The sequence below is a fragment of the Cebus imitator genome, unplaced genomic scaffold, assembly GCF_001604975.1.
Source record: "Cebus imitator isolate Cc_AM_T3 unplaced genomic scaffold, Cebus_imitator-1.0 Scaffold223, whole genome shotgun sequence".
Taxonomy (NCBI): Eukaryota; Metazoa; Chordata; class Mammalia; order Primates; family Cebidae; genus Cebus; species Cebus imitator.
Genome location: NW_016107538.1, coordinates 3,299,229 through 3,316,128, shown reverse-complemented (window position 1 = coordinate 3,316,128; position 16,900 = coordinate 3,299,229). Strand labels below are relative to the sequence as shown.

Below are 16,900 nucleotides of genomic sequence, written 5' to 3'. Positions count from 1 at the left end.
ACGGAGTCTTGCTCTGTCGCCAGGCTGGAGTGCAGTGGCGTGACCTTGGTTCATTGCAACCTCTGCCTCCCCAGTTCAAGCAATTCTCCTGCCTCAGCCTCCAGAGTAGCTGGGACTACAGGCATGTGCCACCACACCCAGCTAATTTTTGTATTATTTATTTATTTATTTTTAAGATGGGGTTTCATCATGTTGGTCAGGCTGGTCTTGAACTCCCGACCTCAGGTGATCCGCCCGCCTTGGCCTCCAAAGTGGTTGGATTACAGGTGTGAGCCACCACGCCCAGCAAGACTAAAGGTCAAGAAAGGGAAGAGAAGGAGAGGGAGCACACACAATTAACACACACAAAAAGTACAATTATACAAACTTAAGCAGTTTATAACAGACTGGGGTCATACTCCAAGATACCAAAGGCTAGTTGAAGAAATTCACCATTCCGTAGGAACTAGGGTTTGTATGGCTTCGTGAAGATCCATGAAGATTCACTGTCATGGAGCAAGTCCCCTTCCCCTTCCCACTCCAAATCCTGGTTTCTGCACCATGTCTTCACAGGGAGGGGCTCTCATTCCACCACCCAGCCCACCTCAAGGGCCTCCAGGTCCCCGAAGGTGATTATCTCGTCAGTCGCCTTCCTTGGCAGCTCGGGTCTTCTCTTCAACATTCAGGCAGACCTCACCTCTGAACATGATGGGCCTGTTGCTAAGGACCTTTTAAACAGGTCAGAATCACCAAACACAACAAAACCAAAATTGGGTAATTTCCCACCACTGTTAATGCTCATCTCCACCACATTCCCATAATTTTGAAAGAAATCTTTAAGCTCTGATTTGTCCACTTCATGAGGCAGGTTGCCAATGAAGAGTTGGTGTACTGTCAGGGTGTCTCACCATTCTTCGGGGTTCAATGTCAACTTGCTCACCAGCATCACAGATTGGTCTGGGTCCCCTTTGGGGAGGAATATTTATTCTTTGTTCTCACGCTCTTTGATCCCTTTGAGGTCTTTGTGGTAGAATCTGAGATTCAGGCTTAGACTCTGGACAGGGCTGTGAAACTGGTACTTTACCAACATGAGGTGGTATCCACTCCACTGGGTGGAAGGCTCTTACTGGTCACAGACACCCAAGCAAGTGTCCTCAAGTCTTCCTGTACTGTCTGAGCTATGTCTGCAGGTAATGGAGAAGAACTCTTCTGAGCATCCTCTGGAGCAGTTTCTTCTCATCCCAGCTCAGGCTTTTCATCTTGGATTTCAGATGCAGGTGCTTGTTCTGGTTCCGGTTTAGGATCAGGCTCTGGTTCTGGTTTAGGATCAGGCTCTGGTTCAGCAACAGGCTCCTCTTAATGTTCTTCCATGTCATTACTGACAACTGCCTGACCATAGAAAGTTCCAGAATCATCAGGTACCACCTCAGGTATTTGCTCTCTTTCTTCAGGTTCCTCTATTCTTCTTTAGACGCCTCTTGAGGTTCAGTGACAAACCCCCCAAAGGCCTCATCCTGGTATCGGAAGATATCATTGTGAACATAGGATTTATTTGCAACAGACCCCTCAGGAGCAAGGACAAACATCTGCGTAAATCTCCTCAAAGCCTGGTTGTTGTAGAAAGAAGCCCATTCACCTGGACTACCACGCCATCATTTAGCGTGGCATGGGCATCCACATGGCGAATCTTGGTGTGGCATTTGGTGAAGTTTTGAGACATCACTTTCCTGTGGATTTCTTTCTGTCTGTAGACAGCATCTGCTGGCTTTCCATTTGAATCCAATCCCCCATGGACATAGGAAGAGTTCTTTCCATAAAATCTACACAGTGTGTCTGGGGCCTGGTTCAGCAGTATGTAATACTGTCTTACAAATTCCCCCCGACCAGCAGGGGACTAGGCTTCTCCATCACCACGGCTTTGGCCAATTCAACCTGGGGGGATAAGAGTCAAATATGTCCAAATCCACGTGGCTAAGCTGGAGAGGAACTAGCTCTGCTCCATAGCACTGCGGGTGGCAGAAACCCCTCATGCAATTGCTTCTGCTGAGCCTTGTTTTTTGACCAAGAAACGGAGGGAAGCTTTCCCTTATCTCTTACCTTACCCTGGAATCTTTTTTCTTTTCTTTTTGGTATTTTTTGTATTTCCCTCCTCTAATTGTTAGGAAACAATCGCTTCCTTGAAGGCACACCTGCCAGTGAGAAGAGCCTTTGCCCAGAATGCTTGGGCCAAAGCCTAGGTCCGAAGTAAGAATTCCCTTCCCAGGTCCCTTGGACCTCTTCAGCCACATAGAAAAGATGTCCAAGGGACCATGACTAGAAGGGTCAGAACTTTAGCCACTCTTCCCTGTACCCCAAATCTCTCTTCTTGTCACCAACTTTCTGTACCCACATATGTGAGGACTGGTGAACAAAGGTGAGCAGGCACAAAGGGAATCTTGAACAACCTCCCCCTCTAGAGTCTAAGAGCCACATAGTCTGGTAATCAGGGAATTGCAGATCTGGGAGAGAAGCACTCCTTCTGAGAGGAAGTCCGTTTTATTATCAGACATCTGTCTTCCTTGTAGATAGATAAAATTAATTTGCTGAAAAGTTTGACATTTCCTTTCTGATGGGACTTCCGTGAATCAAACAATCCAAATATACTTATTCAACATGGCTTTTACTTGTATAGTTCTGTTTAAAAGGGAATGCCCAGGATTAGACAGAGTACCCCACACACATCTTGAACAGAGCAGATTGTTAGCTTATATATAAAATGAACAGTTTTTCCAGAGGGTAAAAGACAATGTGGTGAAGGAAGAGTCTGGAATTCATATCCTCACAAGGGACCATTTGTCCCCAAGGGGATTACACGTGGTAACTGCTTTGAATAGTTGAAAACCATTATATGGATCTGCTCAGTGTCTTTTCATGATGGAGATGAAATGTGATGGAGATCACATTTCAACAGGAGATTTACAGAGGACAAACATCCAAACCATGTCGTTCTGCCCATGGCATCCCTAATCTCATGGGGTCCCAGAGGTAGATTTTTGCTTTGTATGAAGATGTGCTTTCCAAGAAGTTGGACCATTAAACAATGAACAGGGTGACTGTGTAAGAACAGAGTGTTTGCTTCAGACAGAGTCTGTTTGGCCATCTCTCTAGTCTCCTGCAGAGAGCTTCATGCATGGAATGAGTTTGGAGAAGGTGGTCTCTGAACTCTTTCGTATCTACTTCCTTCTCCCTTTTTACATTTAGATATAAACCCAGACTGTTAGGAGAAAGCAAAAATCAGAGAAGCATGAACATCAGAGTGGTTCTGTAGTCATTTGTTTCAGCTCCAGCAGGCTGGTGTACGACAAGGTGACTTCAGCCTGCTCACTCCTACTGTCTGAGGCCCTGACAAATGGGCAAACCATAGACCCTCCTGCCTACAACAAAGCACGGGTACAAGAGCATTAAAAGATCAGGTTCTTACCTGGTGTTCTCTGAGCAAGTATTTCAAAACTGATCTGAGCGGGGAACTGTCACTTGTCCATAGGTAGGTGTGCCAATTGTTTCTTTGCCTTAAAAAGTTAGAAAGCCATGACAGTAAGACTGGGCCCTAGGAGAAGTGAAGTTCTACTCCCTTAAGCCCTGGCTTCTTACATTAGATTCAGAATCTAAATCTGTAACTCCCACTGAAGACTTTCATGATACGTTAGAACCTACAGCCAGAAACTGACCAGCTTACCCAATTACATTAGTCTTCTGGGGCTGTTGTAATAAAATGCCACACACTAGGGGGCCTAAAGAAACATAGTTTATTATCTCACAGTTCTGAAGCCCAGAAGTCTTAAATCAAGGTATTACTGAGGCCAATACCTTCTCTGAGACTCCAGGTAGAATCCTTCCTGGCCTCTTCCTGGATTTTGGCGGTGGCTCTCAACCCTTGGCATTCCTTTGTTTGCAGCTGCAATCGCTCCAGTCTCTGCTCTTGTCATCACACGGCGGTCTCTTCCTGTGTCTTCACATTGTGTACTAATGAGAACACCAGTCGTATTCGATTAAATGCCCACCCTACTCCAGTATGGTCTCCTCTTAACTCAATTACTGCTGCACTGACCCTGTTTTCAAATAAGATCACATTTTGAGGCAGTAGGGTTAGATTTCAACACATCTTTTTGGAAGATACAATTTGTGTTTCCATTGCTGTAAAGGAATAACAGGCTGGCTAATTTATTTTTAAAAGAGGGTTAGGGCAGGCACAGTGGCTCACGCCTATAATCCCAGCACTTTGGGAGGTCGAGGCGGGAGGATCATGAGGTCAAGAGATCGAGACCATCCTGGTCAAAATGGTGAAACCATGTCTCTACTAAAAATACAAAAATTAGTTGGGCATGGTGGCATGTGCCTGTAGTCCCAGCTACTCGGGAGGCTGAGGCAGGAGAATTGCTTGAACCCAGGAGGCAGAGGTTTCAGTGAGCTGAGATTGCGTCACTGCACTCCAGCCAGCCTGGTTAACAACAGCAAAAGTCCGTCTAAAAAAAAAAAAAAAGAAAAGAGGTTTAATTGGCTCATAGTTCTGCAAGCTGTACAAGAAGCAAGGCACCAGTGTATATTCCTGTGAAGGCCTCAGGAACCTTACAATCATGGTAGAAAGCAAAGGAAAAGCAAGTGGATCACATGGTTAGAGCAGGAGGAGGAGGGTACCACATACCTTTAAACAACCAGAGCTTGCATGAACTCATAGAGTGAGAACTCCCTCATTATCAAGAGGACAGCACCACGCCGTCATTTCTGCCTCCATGTCCCATACACCTTCCACTAAGCCCCACCTCCAACACTGGAGGTCACATTTCAACATGAGATTTAAAAGTGACAAACATCAAAATCGTATCATTCTGCCCGTGGTCTTCCTAATCTCATGTCCTTCTCGCATTGCAAAATACAATAATCTCTTCCCAACAGACCCCCAGAGCCTTAACTCATTCCAGCACCAACTAAACCGGAAGTCCGAAGTCCAAAGTCTCAATTGAGACTCGAGGCAGGTTTCTTCCATCTAGGAGCATGGCAGAAGGCAAAGAGGGAGCAGGTGGGTCACACGGTGAGAGTAGGAGTAAGGATGGTGGTGTGCCACACTCTTTTAAACAACCAGCTCTTACATGAACCAAGAGAGTGGGAGTGAAAACATTACTGAAAGTCAGCACCAAGCATTACTGAAAGTCAGCACCAAGCCATTCAAGAGGGATCCACCCCATGACCTAAAAACCTCCCACTAAGCCTGTGTCTGACATCAGAGGTCACATTTCAACATGAGATTTAAAAGGGATAAGCATTGAAATCATATCACAATTCAGCTTATAATACCAAATAAAATGAAAGATAGAAGGAAGAATAAATCCAACAGAAAAAGGAATTAGAATGGCACATAGTTATTCTATCCATTTCTTGGTGCACAGATGTTTTCAACTCTCTGTACAGGGTTAAGGTAAAATGTAGAAAAAAAGAAAATGCCGTGGTGGAAAATAAAAGGATCATTTAATATTATACAGTACAGCTAGTGCTCGACTTACGACCACGATTGGGTCCGACAGACCGGTCATAACATGATTTGGTCGTAAGTTGAGTAGGCTATATGTACAGTACTGTGAAATGATGTTATAAAAATCTTTAAGTCATATTTTATCGTAATTTTCTTTCATTATTGTTATATATCATAATTTTCTTTGTTCATTTTATGCCATTTGTATCATCTCTACACCATTTTGTTTCTTATTTCTACATTTGTCAGGTTTAAGTAGAACACTGCATTACCAGTAGTAAAGGTTGACCTGAATGCTTATTATGAAAGTATTCTTGTCAAATCTCATTTTTAAAAAGCCACCTTAACTTGTGGTAAAGGCTCAGCCTTGTGTAAAACTGTGGAATATTCACAGATCACTGAACCACGGTGGTCTACGGTTTGAAGTGAAAAACCACGGCACATGATGAGTTTTGAAAAGCAGAAGGGTATGAACTATGTTAAGTCTTAGGGTTAAAAAGGGCTAGTTGCCAGGTATTTATTTATTATCATTGTAAATGGAAAAGTAATTCATCACAATTTTATGTGACTTTCCATGGGATACAAATATGTAGCATTCATCATAAAAGATGTCATCTGGATATCTTGTTCAAATATAATTTAAACTTAGTATGTTCTAATATTGTTAAAGATATAGGGATATAAACCACTCACATTTTAGTAAGAAAGGCGAGAAAATGACTAATAATGATGTGATACAGCATATATGTTTATTGTCCCGCACTGTCGTACGCCCAGCTGGGCAACATTTGCGCTGCCAGATGCGGAGCAGTCATGGCTAGCGATTGTGGTCGTAAAGTCGAATGGTCGTAAGTTGCATAGGTCGTAAGTTGATCAATACCTGTACCTTTTTCTCTAGTATTTTTAAGTATACAGGCATTGTTATAAATATGTGTATGCTTGTGAGTTTGTGTATAATACACATAGAAAATTGCTTTACTTGTCTTGGAAGGAGAAAGAAATACATCTTTTAAACTAATTTTCAATAAGTTTAAAAGATTTATCAGGTATCAGGATAGGATTTTCAGATGATTATGATTCTTTACATAATCCAATATCAAACAGGCTCTTCATAGAAGCTGGTTGAGAGGCAGGACATTGAACTTTGAATTGAAGTTAAAATATAAAACATTCTATGGTGAAGGAGAGGAATGGAATGGATTGCATTATGGCCAAAATTTTTGGCTACGCCAGCTTTGTACATGTTTTGCCCTGTGGCTTCGCAGTTACCCCGACACTGGAAAATGTGACTTGATTTGGCCAACAGAAGGAGCCATCGCCATAGTGTGCCGCTTCTGAGTGTACGCATCAAGAGACTTCACATAGTTTTTCTTCAATATTTGTGTTTATGTTATTAACATAAGAATATGCTTGTGCTTAATGGTCCAAGGAAAATATTGAGAGATATGTGAAATGGGGTTCAGACCCACTGAATTCAGTGGATCCCCACCAACTCACAGATCTTTGAGAATAAATTATTGCTGTTTCAAGTCACTGGATTTTCGGGCTAATTTTTTATACAACATTACTTTGGCCATAGGTAGCTGATACAAGGAAGATGATTCAGAGGGTAAGGAGAAAGAAAATGCAGTTACTTTTGGTTTACCTATGGCTGCTATTCTAGGGTGCTCTTTTGAGGCGTGATTACTTTATTGGCCTTTTACTTTGTTAATTACCTTACTTTTTAAAAATTCAAAGTCCCCTGGGAATTTGTTGGAAAGGTAAATTCTCAGGCTCACTCCCAGGTTTACCAAATCAGACGCTCTGGGACTGGGGACCCAGCAATCTGTATTTTAACTAGCCTGCTAGGTGATTTTAACGCCCAGTGAAGTTTGAGAACTAGTGCTCTCCGTGCAATAGAATCATCCAGAGGGCATTTACAACACATAGAAGAAGCCTGAGTTCTACCTCTCCCTTCCCTCAGATCCTATTTAATTGCTTGAAAACCTCTCCAGGTGATTATAATATGCAGCCAAAATTGAAGACCCCTTCTCTAGAGGGACTTAATCTAGAAAGTAGTTTGCTTCACTTTGACACTGAATATGGGAACAGCTTGGAAATAATAACAATTGACACAACCATTGAGGTAAACCAAATCAATATGAAAATTTTTTTCACCCGATTTAATATTTTCATCTTCAGACCCATCCATCAAGACCTTGTTCATGACTTTAACACAAGAAATTTGCCTTCTCATGTGCTGTTCCTGTGGCCTAGAATAATTCCCCCTCTTCATTTTCCTGGTTAACTCTTATTTATCCCTCAAAACCCCTTTCTGCCCCTCCCAAGTTGAATTATCACTGCCTCCTTTGTTCTAAGAAAGTCTTGCCTCAGTTAGCATTTCTTATGTTTATAATTGCAATCATTTTCTCTTTTACTAGACCATGAGCATCTTGATGTCAGTGCCCATTTCTTCTTCTTTTTAATCCCCAGAAAGCACACAGAAAGCTCTTTGTGTGCATTTTGAATGAAATTAATTAATTCTATGGCTTTTCTTAGTAGCTCATCTCTTCAGCACTTCTGGTTTTTTTTAATTGTCAGTTCTTCCTCTGAATAGACTACATATACCAAACATGCCCCATTAAAAGATTCTTTTCCAGGTTTTCTTCTCAGTACGCCTCTTTTTTTGGTAGAGATTAGGTCTCACCATGTTGCCCAAGCTGGTCTTAAACTCCTGGGCTCAAGCAATCCTCCCAAATCAGCCTCCCAAAGTGCTGGGTTGCCATCATGAGCCACTGTGCCTGGCCAGCGTTCCTTTATTCTCAATATATTATCTCCCTGAGTGATTCCATTACTTTGCACTGCTATGTGGATTGACTTACAGATCTACATTTCTTGACCCAGCCCTTCTTTTGAGCTCCTGAACTACATTTCTTATTGCCTCCAAGAGTACACAGATGGTTCGCTCAGACTCTAAAACCAATATATATGAAATAAAACCTTTACCTTCCCTGAAGCCCTAGCTTTTCCTTTCTGACTTCCCAGGCGCTAATTAGAATCGCTACCAATCAGTCAGTAATTCTAGACAGCTGGGCACAGCAGCAAGGCCATCGCCAACTTTCTGGGGTTCATTTCACCCATTGCTTTACCGAAATTCATTGCCACTGCTTCATTCATGTTGTCACTGTCTTCGCCCACCCTTGTAATAGGATACTGATAGATCTCCCTTGAATCCTCTCTCTTACCTTTGCATTCAAGCTCCATATTACCAAGTTATCTCCTTGAGAGAAAGATCTGATAAAATAATTATCTTCCTCATAACCATCCAAACTTGCATTTAGGTTCTACTCCTTTGGGGATAGTAATGGATATTTACTGTGAGCTTGGAAAATGAAGCGACGTTTCAACTTGGTCATGCCGACTTGTTCTGTTTCGTGGGCCCTGCTTGTCTTCCCTGGGGTTGCCATGTTTCCTTCTTTTTTTTTTCTGTTAAACAAAGAATGCTTTATTAATATAAATACACACAAATTCTAAAACACTAAGAAATTTAAATATCTATGTCATAGCAAACAGGTGGCGATTCACCATCCAGGGTCAACAGAATGCTTGAAGGAGACTGCAACAGATCGGATTCCATGGTGGAGAGGGCATCGTCACAAGTGAAGGGGGACCCAGCTGAAACAGCTTTTCAAGCTCTCTTTCCTCATCAAGGGTCATGAAAGGCACTCCACTCAAGGGTAGGTGTGCTACCTGATGCTCTTCAGGCAGGTCAAAACTCTCAAAGTCTAGAGGATTGAAGGAAAAGCATTTTTCTATTTCTGGATAGGCGTCATCTGAGGCAGGAACAGAGCTTTTTGCTTTAACAGTCTTCTGTTATCTTCTGGCAGAAAAGCTTGGCTGTTTTTGTTTGAGGGGTTCATTGGTCTTTACTGACTTTCCTGTAGTTCTGTTGACAGTTCCCAAAGCCTTTCTGGTAGCTTTAGGTAAGGCTGGTGGAGCATGCAACGTTTTGCCAAAATGTGTTGAAACTCGAGATCTCCCGTCTCAGGCTTTGATTGAAGGTCCAGACCCCAGCTTCAGCCCATCCTTAGCTGCCACATGGGTGCCTGATTCTCCATTTTCCTTATCAACATAGATCAGAGGAGCCATTCTGGATTACTGCTGCTCTCAACCTGCCCTGTTTCTTCATACTCCCCAGACCCTGGGCCCCTGAGTTCTTCAGGAGGTGCCAGAGCATTGCCAGTAACACCTAAGAAAGGTCATCTTTTTGACCTCATCATTACCGTGTACTCTCATTAAGGGCAAAGATCAAATCTTTTGCTTGCCCATGCTTGTCAGCTAAACTTAGCACAAAACTGGGCAACAGAAGCCTCTGAGGAAATCCTTCTGAATGAGTGGGTGTGAGAAAGATAAATAAATAACAGAAGTCCCTTGGTCAGAGCAGCAGAGCGAGGCAGCTCTCTGAGGGTGCTAAAGACACTGGGAGCTTTGCTGCAGAAGTGCCTAGTCTGGAATTGATGGATGCATTTTGCATCTGGGCTTCTAACCAGAAGAGCCTTTCCTCACTTTGAGGAATGTGAAATTGAAGGCTCACTTTGCTATGTGAAGCCAGAGGGCTTTTCAGTACAATGCAACATCATGTTCTACTTACTGAATGGTGGGGCTTTCCCTTCCCATAGGGATTGGCTCTGAACCTAATAGGCTGTGCCAAAGGAGATTCCTTGATGTTCCTTGATGTTCATGCTTCATGTTTCTGTTAGTGGAGCATCCGATTACTGATGTGGACCAGGCTCTGTTCGGCTCCCTCCTCACACTTTATTGCTCCTGATTGTCATATGTTTTGGGTCCATTTTCAAGCCTCCCTCCACCCCCCAGTCTCTGCTCAGCAGAGCTATAAAAATGGATCCTTTCATCTCTTCGCCAGCAGCAATCCACCCCACTCCCTTGATCATTTGGCTAACTCATCTCTGAACTTCATCCAAACTGTCTGTCTACTCGGGATTCCTTGTCTCCCCAACCAAGATCAGTCTCCCAGGTGTGGTGGATGATTAGTACAGAGGAAGGAGTTATGTACACTGTGATTAGCACAGTAATAACAGTGATGTTAATAATAAGAAGAACCTGGTGCTGACAGTGCACCTGGACTATGGCAAACAAGAGGAAGACGCTGTTTTAGCCCAGGGAGCTGATCCTTCATTCTGTTTATCGTAACATTTGTAATTCTTTTTCTCATTACACCAGTAACATGTATTTTTTGGTAAACATTTGAAAATTTCACAAAAACATCAATATAAATTACCCATAATCTTGCCAGGCAGAGATAACCACTTTTCTTTAACTATTTTGGTGTTTTGTGTTTAGGTATGTTTGATACACACACTTGCAGAATCATGTGTACGCATACAATGGTTGCAGAGGGATTTCATGCTGTATGTTTAATTTCGTATCCTCTTTTCCTAATGCCATGTAAAAAAAGATTTTTCTACATGGTCAGATATTCTTCTACAGCATATTTTAAGTCGTTATTAGAAATGTATACTGAGTGATGTGTTTGGCCATTTCTTTATGGGTGGACCTGTGGGTTGTTTCTGGGCTCTGTCATTATGAAAATACTATGGGGAAGAAACATGGGAGAGAGCAAGTAAAAGCGACCCAGAGAAATAGCCTGCCCTCTGGACAAGAGCTGGCAGCAAGCTCAATTCCCACACACTCAGTTCTCACTTGCCAGGAGAATGGGGGATGTATAAGCATTGGGCCAGTCAGATGGGGAAGGAAGGAAAACAGCTTTTTAAGTCAGCTGAGAAAGGAGTATGGACCAATCTTCCTTGTGTCAGATCTTTACCCTTTAGCCAAATAAACAGAGATGACCAAGACGGGGTGAGGGAAGGGAAACAGCCAGAATAATTAGCAGTCTTGCCCACCCAGCCTCACGGGGCAGTGCAGGGACTCACCCAAATCTCAGAACTTAAGTAGGAGTAATTGTTTCAGCAAAGACAATCAGGACGTACCCTAAGAGATAAACCAGTATGGTGAGAAAATTGCCTTCGTGAATGCAAAATGTTCTCTGGAGGGAGAGACTATAGCAGGTCAAAACTACTTCGATGTAAAATGTCAACTGCTTCTATTTACTTTCTTTTCATAGTGTATTAGGAAGATCAAATCTTTCCTGAGGGGTTGGAATGGGGTTTACAGGTAAAGGGGCCTGGGGGAGTTTACTGGGAGAAATACAAATGTCTAAATCTGATTTATGGTGATGATGTACTTCTTAGTGAGGTTACTAAAAATCATTAAATTATACACTTGAAATGGATGAATATTATGATATGTAAAATATACTTCCAATAAAAATAGAGTTAAAAATATCTAGCTTAAAAAGAGGTCTAGTGTGAAACAAAGAAAATAGACCATTTTTTGAGCATTGAATAGATACAGGCTGAGGAACCCCGAAGGACTTATGAAGAGCAAGATGACGGCCTGCACAGTAGATCCTGCCCATATGGCATCAGGCGTAGAAGGCTGCAACCCAGGCCGGACGTGGTGGCTCACGCCTGTAATCCCAGCACTTTGGGAGGCCAAGGCGGGTGGATCACGAGGTCAAGAGATCGAGACTATCCTGATCAACATGGTGAAACCCCGTCTCTACGAAAAATACAAAAATTAGCTGGGCATGGTGGCAACACCTGTAGTCCCAGCTACTCGGGAGGCTGAGGCAGGAGAATTGCTTGAACCCAGGAGACGGAGGTTGTGGTAAGCCGAGATTGCGCCATTGCACACCACCCTGGGTAACAAGAGTGAAACTCTGTCTCAAAAAAAAATAAAAGAAGGCTGCACCCCAGCCACCTGAATATAGCTGGAATTGCTCTAAGACAAACTTTTGTCCTAGCTTTGTTTTTCCTGGCAAATGGCTTGTCATTTTCCATCTTTTTCCAGTAGTAATTTTATCTTTAGGGATGAAGATTGGCCATCTAAACTTAAAACAGGCTTTGATTTTTGCTGGCTATGTGACTTTGGGTGAGTCATTTAACCTTCTTGGGACTTGGATATCATGTCTCAGAATGAGAGATTATGACTGACTCTCAAAGGCCTGTTGAGTTTTAACATTCCTCTAACTTCATGATTCCTGCTTTGTAAATGATTATTAACACATTTTATAGCCAACTTTCGAACAAGTGTAAGTCATGGGTATATTGTGACATTAAATGCAGCAATAGATCTGAAAGACATTTGGTGAAAACAAAACAAAACAAAACACCTGTATCTCTGGGGGTGTAAAATGGTTAGCACAAGGCATTATCCTGACTTCCTCTCAAGTCAACCTTTAATATTCTTCCAAAAACATACCTCCTAATCTTGGAGAAACGGTTATCATTGGCTGGACTTGCTTGGGCTGAGTTTTGCTAATTTTTTGACCTCATCTTTAAAACAAAAGTTCTCTCCGTATACATGAACATTAACAATATCCTCATTGCAAAATAGAAGAAAACAGTAAGAACAAGTTGAAGGATCTTAACTGAGTACCTAAAAAGAGTAAAGAATTCTAGAAAGCAAATGATTGGTACAAACAAGTGCTCTTACGATGCTTGGGTTTTGCTTTTCTGTGGGCCTGCAAAACAAGTCTGTTCTTTTGCTATCACACAGGTTTCATATGTCATTCTTCACAAGGCCCTTCCAGAATGGACACCGCCAAGCAGGCATATGGTTCTTGGAGTTGGTGCTTCACGTTGACAGTGTAGCCATCTCATCCTCTGTGAAAATGTGGCAGGGCGCCGGGTGCAATGGCTCACACCCATAATCCCAGCACTTTAGGAGACCGAAGTGGGCAGATCACTTGAGGTCAGGAGTTCGAGACCAGCCTGGCCAACATGGCAAAACTTTGTCTCTACTAAAAAAAAAATACAAAAATTAGCCAGGGATGGTGGTGCACGCCGGTAATCCTGATTACGGGAAGCTGAGGCAAGAGAATCTCTTGAACCCGGGAGGCCAAGATGGTGCCACTGCACTCTAGCCTGGGTGACAGAGCAAGACTCCATCGGAAAAAAAAAAAAAAAGTAGCAGAGAGCACTGGTGGGCTTTGATAAAGGCTGGGCCTGGGACTCACAGTTCAAAATGAAATGCAATAAGGCATCAATCAGAGATATGTAGATGTATGTAAATGTATTAGATTTTTAATGCTATTCTGAAACGTCAATCTGGCCCTCACACTTACGCTCTTATCAAGTGGCCAGTTGCCAGATTGACACTTTTCTTTTTGCTGCCCCAACAGAGCCTAAGAACTAAGAAATCCCCCCCTTTTTTTAAAAAAAAAACTTGGTAAGTGCTGGCTTGTATTTGCACAATAAAGCCCAACGTCTTGCTCTAACAGCGTCTCTGGCTGCATTCCTGCAGTCCTTCCTTGGTAGAGAGTGATTGCAGCTAGGCAGCCCTGAGAACAGATACGAAAGGTTAAGCTCACAATACAGGCTTTCGTTCCAGTTGGGGTGGGTTACTGTAGAGGACAGTTAAGTCTGAAGGGTGAAAATGAAATAAATACATCCTCTCTCTCTCAACTCCTTTCCCTTTCTTCCTAGGGGGTTGAATGAAGACGATGTTTTCCACATTGAAAAGGATCACATGCCAAAGTTAGCTGCTTCAACAGGGTGGTTCATTCCATTGCTCATTCCTTCATTCACACTCTCCCCTAAACACTCATTCTTTCATTTCCCTCCATGTTTTTCCTCCATGTTTTCTGGCACTCAGCTTTACAGATACCCGTTGACTGCCCTGTACATGACCAGAGATCTAGTTGGTCCTGGTGACACAAAGATGCCTAAGATGTGGTATTTTCTTCCAAAACACTCACTAAGGAAAAACAAATAAAAACACATAATTGCAATCTTGTGGGATAAGGAATACCTTGGAGACTTGTGATGAGTCCAAGCATGAAATAATTAATCCTGCTAAGAGAACATTAGAGGTGTCACTGTCAGGCAAAATATTTTACTTCTTTTGACTATCAAGTAAAGTGATTATTTTGGTGTGGTCACACAGGCAGCCTGTGTTTCTCATGGATAAGAGCATTTGACTATAGAAGGAAAATGTACTTCTGAAAAGTTGTAATCACACACACACACACACACACACACACACACACACACGCATACACACAGAGTTTATTGAGTTGATCTTCCAGGATTTCTCTCAAGCTGTTCTCCCTGTCTTACTCAGAAGTTGGACCCAGATGACTTGGTTACCTGGTGTGGAAGGCTGAGTGCCAATAGACTCCGTGGGTCGTATCTGTGTTCTTTTTTTTTTTTTTTTTGAGATGGAGTTTTGCTCTTGTTACCCAGGCTGGAGTGCAATGGCATGATCTCGGTTCACCGCAACCTCCGCCTCCTGGGTTCAAGCGATTCTCCTGCCTCAGCCTCCTGAGTAGCTGGGACTACAGGCGCACGCCACCATGCCCAGCTGATTTTTTGTATTTTTAGTAGAGACGGGGTTTCACCATGTTGACCAGGATGGTCTTGATCTCTTGACCTCGTGATCCACCCGCCTCGGCTTCCCAAAGTGATGGGATTATAGGTCTGAGCCACCGTGCCCGGCCCGTATCTGTGTTCTTAAGAGATTGAAACCAAGGGAGATCCTGCAAGCAGCGGTGGGATTTCCTTCCACATTCAAGGAAGAGTAGGACTTATTCCTGACTGGCTTGCCACTCTGAGGGCAAGAATCTCACAATCCTGGTAGCAAACAAAAGATACAGGTTATGTTTCTTTGTGACTTTCATGTTTGTCAATTATTTAGAAGGAATCATCCAAAAATCTCAGCAAAAAGATCCAGATACGAAATTTTTTCTTTTCTTCAACAGACCATTGGCATTTTTTAAACAAATAACAATGGGTTTATCTCTTGGTTTCATTCCATTTGTTCTGTTTATTGAATTAATAAACATTTTTTGAGTACCTGATATGGGCTAGTACTGTCCTAAGCCCCTGAACATGTGCAACTCCATCCCAGATGATGCAGAAAGAGGAATGGTTCTCCGATGCCTTCATTTAGGATTTTGTTTTCTCTTTTCCATCCCCTTGACCCCCCATGCTTTTCTCCTCACATCGTTCTCACCAGCACTCTGCATACTTGGGGTCCAGCAAGCACTTCTTTATTGATTGTGTCTGTGTTCTAATTGGATCAATCACTAATGGCTCTGCCTCCAGCAGGTTCCCTGCAGAGCCTGTAAATAATGCAGGCACTTAGGTTGCTCTAAAAGCAGCTTAGAAAACTGAAATCCGGCACCCTACTGAGTAGCTGCAGCAGGTCCTAAAAATTTACAAAATATTTCTACCATCATGTGCCCCATAATGACGTTTTGGTCACTGACAGGCTGCGTGTACAATGGTGGTCCACCCAGATTATAATGGAGCTGAAAAATGTCCTATTGCCTGATGATTTCAGAACACAATGCATTATTCACGTGTTTGTGGTGATGCTGGTGTCAACAAATCTACTGCCCTGCCAGTCATACAGAAAAGTATAGCACGTGCCAAAAGTTAACTGTAACACACTCACAGAGTTTATTAAGCTTGTTGATCTTTCAGACTCTTCTTCGCTCTCAAGGTGTTCTCACTTCACTTCTCTCTTAAGGTGTTCTCCCTCTCTTGGAAATTTGGAAGGACCTCAGGCAGGTCCTTCAGGAGGTATCCGGAAGAAGGCATTTTCATCACAGGAGATGACAGCTCCTTGCACATTACTGCCCCTAAAGACCTTTTAGTGGGATGAGATGTGGAGGTGGAAGGCAGTGATACGATGACCCTGACCCCGTGTAGTTCTGGGCTAATGTATGTGTGTGTGTTTTAGTTTTTAAAAAGTTTGAAAAGTAAATAATAATAATAATAATAATAATAGAAGAAAACTTATAGAATAAGGTTATAAAGAAAGAAAACATTTTTGTGCAACCGTACAATGTACTTGTATACGTGTGTGTGTGTGTGTGTGTGTGTGTGTGTGTGGTGGTGTGGTGTTTTTTTGTTTTTTTGAGATGGAGTCTCACTCTGTTGTCCAGGCTGGAGTGCAGTGGCATGATCCGGGCTCACTGCAACATCCACCTCCCAGGTTCAAGAGATTCTTCTGCCTTAGCCTTCTGAGTAGCTGGGGTTTCAGGTGCGTGCCACCACACCCGGCTAATTTTTGTATTTTTAGTAGAGATGGGCTTTTACCATGTTAGTCAGGCTGGTCTCGAACTCCTGCCCTCAGGTGATCCACCCGCCTCGGCCTCCCAAATTGCTGGGATTATAGGTGTGAGCCACCATGCCCGGGGAACTGTATTTGTGTTTTAAGGTAAAGTACAAAAGAGTCAAACTGTCAAAATAAAAAGAACCTTATAACATTTAAAAGTTATAGTAGGCCGGGCACAGTGGCTCACGCCTGTAATCCCAGCACTTTGGGAGGCCGAGGCGGGTGGATCAC

At 42.8% G+C, this 16,900-nt stretch overlaps 2 pseudogenes; both read right to left on the bottom strand.

The window, feature by feature from the left end:
- Window positions 1–488: 488 nt before the first annotated feature.
- LOC108281325 lies at window positions 489–8,931 on the bottom strand (annotated as a pseudogene).
- A 75-nt stretch (window positions 8,932–9,006) lies between these two features.
- Window positions 9,007–9,613, bottom strand: LOC108281328 (annotated as a pseudogene).
- Between the last annotated feature and the right edge of the window lie 7,287 nt (window positions 9,614–16,900).